At 37.5% G+C, this 4,759-nt stretch overlaps 1 pseudogene; it reads left to right on the top strand.

Annotated features, from left to right (window-relative positions):
• The first annotated feature begins 248 nt into the window (after nucleotides 1-248).
• On the top strand, nucleotides 249-3,208 carry LOC121025995 (NADH dehydrogenase [ubiquinone] 1 subunit C1, mitochondrial-like; annotated as a pseudogene).
• Nucleotides 3,209-4,759: the final 1,551 nt, after the last annotated feature.

A 4,759-nucleotide genomic window follows, 5' to 3' on the forward strand; every position in this document is an offset into this window, starting at 1 on the left:
AGGTTAACACAGATTTAACAGAATTTGAATGGTATTTTCAGAGTATCTTGAAGAGGGGTATAGAATGACCTTTGCAGGCGTAAATCATTGAGAACCACCCATGACCTTTCATATACTATAATCATAGAAAAAAAAAAAAACAGTCTTCAACAGTTGCTACAGAGCCAACAACCTGGCAAGGTTCCTGTGATGATCAAAAAACAAAAGGCAAGTTGAAAAACAAAAACACAGGGGCTTGGAACAGCAAGATGGCATCACATGCATTGTTGTGCCCCTTCTCCAAGCTGCTGGCTCCAGCCAGTCTCCCAAGCAGCAATTCAGCATGGTCAAAGTTCTATGTTCAGGAGTCATCACATGACAGACCTGACTGGCTGAAGGTTGGATAGACCTTAGACAACTGTCTTCTTGCAGATTTAGCTCAAACAACACAGTAAAGATGCTTTAGGGTATAAAAGATGGGTTGGAATAAAATATTCAAACAGTAATACAGTATGCTCCATATAGTGATTATACCAGTTTCTTTGGATTCACTAGTATGTGGAGTTGTAAATGTGGGAGAAAAAGTTCTGTGTATATATGTCAAATCACCATAGGGGTTTTGTGTCATTAAACGGAAAAAAAAAAAAAAAGCACACCAAAAAATACAAGCATAAGCTTTTCCCAACTTCTGAAAACAGGAATTCTCCTTAGAATTCCTGGAAAAGGCACACACCTGGAAAAGGCAGGTCCACATCTCAACAAAACAAAGTTTCTGTAAGAAGTACCTAGACATTTATACTTCAAAATTTTTTCTAGATAGTTACATTGCTCACTACAGAGAATTAGAGCCAGGAGCACCATAGCTATGTCTGCCTCTAAATTTATGCACGTGTAATTGTAATTCCCACTTGTGTTTTTTTAAGAGCCTAATATTCTTTAATTTACAAGAACATGTAACTAGGGGTGCATGGGTGGCTCAGTCGGTTGAGCATCGGACTTTGGCTCAGGTCATGATCTCACAGCTCCTGATTTCAAGACCTGGGTCAGGCTCTAGGCTGACAGCTCAGAACCTGGAGCCTGCTTCATATTCTGTGCTCCCTCGCTCTCTGCCCCTCCCCCACTCACCCGGTTTCTCTCAAAAATTAAAAAAAAAAAAAACGATCATCTAACTGTAGCTATCTAGTGACTTGCCCACCAGATCACACTACCACCTTTTTGCTCTTTAAAATTCAGTTCCCTCCACTTTATTTTTTTAAAGTTTATTTATTTAGTTTGAGAGAGAAATACAGCATGAGCAGGGGAGGGGCAGAGAGACAGGGAGAGAGAAAGAATCCCAAGCAGGCTCTGCACTGCAGCACAGAGCCTGATGTGGGACTCGAACTCATGAAACCATATCAGGACCTGAGCCAAAAGTTAGTCAGAGGCTTAACCTGAGCTACCCAGATGCCCAGAAATTCAGTTCCCCTTTAATCTTTAGCAAACTCATACCACCTATTTAATCCTTATTACTATTTGCTTTGAGTAAGAAGTCCTTTAAATTAAGTACATTCGTGTAGAATCACTCTATTTTAAATATATTGAAGCCACAATGTCTTTTTCCCATTTTCTACTCATTTTTGTGATGGTTTGACCATCCCTCAGGGTAAGTGATGATAATGGAACTCTCCTACCCTAAATAATACAAAATCAGAATTTGTAACTCATCCTCAGTACTTGAAATGATGTTACAAGGGGCAGTCATAACTGGGTAATATGGTGAAGGGACAGGGACGAAGGGGGCATTTTGCAGTCAAATCTGCTTCTCAAGTGAGTCAGGTTTTAGTTACTATAATGACAGAACATGTCCTCAAGGTGTTCTCAAATGGTCATTCCAGTCAGCTTTTATGGATTAAAACATAGTTCTGTATGTATCATTGCCATGTACATACTAGTCTTGGGCATGCCTGTAGTTGTCAGTAAAATTATGTCCATTCTCAAAATAGCATGTCAGTTTCATGGGATAAGACAGATCAAGTTTCAGTGGAGAACAAAATCGAAAGGGTGACATAATGTCCCTAAACTAGGGACACAGTCTCAGCTCTTCAATCTCTAAGTCCATAGGTTGTGATGGGCTTCACCTGTTTTAAGGGCATGAGAACTGAGATGTCACGACCAAACCCTAACTTAAGTTTACCATTGCATAAACCAAAGACCTGAGGGTCTAAGTAACACTTTTGTTACCAGGACAAAAGCCCCCAAACGCTAAGAAGTGAACCAAGTACATCAGTTCCTGTAACTGAATATCCCAACACCATTTCCATTCCCTTACCCAAATTCATTAGAGGCTATAAAAGCCCGATATTCACAACCTTAGCATCATCTGCATTGAAAGATGGCCATGCAACACAGCATTTGCTGTGAGACATAAGCAGCAATCTGTTGGAGGGAGTCTTTAAGAGATACCACCGGTAGTTTTCTTTTTCTTTCTTCTGGCCTCAAGTGGTACCTCACCAACAGTTGTCAACTGGTCATCAGAAAGAAAATGCCAAGACAATCACAGAGCATCAGCTCTGATATCAGAGATGCCAAACGAAAACCACAAGCAGGCTCCCTGCAGGTATCTTGCTATGTAAATCGTAGTAGTAGCTGGTTATTCTGCAATCTTCCCTAGAACGCACATCTAACGGATATACAAATTCAACATAATAAATTTTATCCAATTATATATCTCATCATTGGTATTTCTAGTATTATGTTCAATATTTAATAACTACCTCTCCAAAAAGAAAAAAAAAAATCCCTCAATAGTAGCATTGGCTCTTTTCTGTGATATAAATAACCCCACCATAGTATCAATATCCCACCATGGTAATTTCAAGAGACCAACATGAGGTCACTGAACTTGAAGATAGGAGGAGATTCACTCAACTGGCTCTCATGAGCAAGTGCAAACCAGCACATCCATCGCTGGACACTTCTATAACTAACCACATTTTCACTAAACTATTAGAATTCATTAGTGTTATTTTCAATTTCATTGTAATGGAGAACAGACTTTCTACACAGAAAGGTAGAGCTCAGAACCAGTGAATGTCAAGATAAATTGGCTAAATTACACTGGAAGCAGCCATCAACTTTATGCAAAACTAAGTAGAAACTTAGAAGTTGTCTTCAGTCTCAAGCCAAATGTACTCACTAATTCACTATTAAATTTTCCCATTTTCCTCCTTAGGGGAAAAAGAGAATCTAATTCACTATATCAGAGAAAATGTAATTGATTTGAAAACAATATTGGTGTAATGTTAAGTAAGTCGCATGCAAACACGTTCTAGTTCCCACAAATTTCCACGGCTCTATCTGTAATCCAGAAGGAGAATCGAAGTTTCTCTGGTCTCTTAGCCCTTGGGTCTATTTTTGCAATAGGGAGGCTGTCATACCCATTACCTAAAACAGAATAAAACTTATTTAGTAGAACCTATTTTAGGAGGTGGTATCTGTAAAAAGTATTCCCTCCCATTTCCTTAGCAAGGTCTCTCTGGAGAAGAAACCTTGTATATTCAAGCACAGCAAAATTCTAACACTCACGTTTTGGGTTTCTTAAGTACCAAAACAAGTCTTCAACAACCAAATTCAATTAACTACCCCAATCCTTTAGGATGATAGAAGCATTTAATTTTCCTGGGTTAAGTAAGTACAGTCTTTATTACCATAGTGACTTTTTAGTTATTAAATGCCCTAGCAAGAAAATATTTCCAAATGAATTAATTGCTAGTTCTGACAGAATGTTTATTCAAAATGTCTTCTAATTTCTTGAGTTTCTCTTATAAAATCCCCAATATGGTGGACCATTTTGATTCCTGGGTTTATCCTGTGACTATTTAATTGTTTACAGCAGAGTAAGGTAAGAGCATAATTTCAGAGCATTAGCTCAAAAAGAAAAAAATTAGGTTCACTTACATTGTATTGTTGTTTTTTTTGTTTTTGTTTTTGTTATTTTTATTGTTTTTAAGGAGGCTCCATCCCACAACCCTGGAATCATGACCTGAGCCAAAATTAACAGAAGCTCAACCAACTGAGCCATCCAGGTGCCGTCTTGTTGTTTTTAGGAAGGACAATTAAAATACTAAGTCAAGTGTGTTTTAAAATAGTTATTTTGCCTAACTTTAATCTATTATTCTGTACAATAATTTCCTTATAACCACTATAGATAGGCAAAAATCAGATCAAAGCTCTGATAGAATCATCTTCCACAGCTGAAATTTGGAACAAAATATGGAGTCTATCAAAGCCAATTTGGTCACCAAAATGATCTGGTTATAGCACACTCCAAGATCAGACCAAGAATAATCTTAAAAAAAAAAAAAAAGTATAAAGCAACTGCTAAAAAATTAAAGCAAAAGCTGCGTAACTAATTTACTTCTGAAAGAAAACACCTATACCTCAGGGTTCAAGAGGTTAAATCTTTCATGACACAAATCCATAGGTACACTTTACTCAATTATTCATGTATTATTCTGTGCCAGTACGACATCTAAAGATGCCAGGAGATGCCAAATGAATATAAAACACAAAGAAGTCATGAAAGGAATCACGGCTAGTTCAATTTACATCTGGTTTAAAAAGATTAACAGCATGGGGCTGTTTATGTTATATTGAGCTATTTCTAATTAAAAGAAAGCATACTCAATCAATATGAGATCAAGTGCCCCTATCCGCGGTATCCAAACAGGAATCGACAGTTATAAACATACTGTATTGAAATGCTTTATATGCTGAGATTTCCCCTTTAAGATGTATGAAA

This window comes from Herpailurus yagouaroundi, unplaced genomic scaffold, assembly GCF_014898765.1.
Source record: "Herpailurus yagouaroundi ecotype Mexico unplaced genomic scaffold, PumYag 67793, whole genome shotgun sequence".
NCBI lineage: Eukaryota > Metazoa > Chordata > Mammalia > Carnivora > Felidae > Herpailurus > Herpailurus yagouaroundi.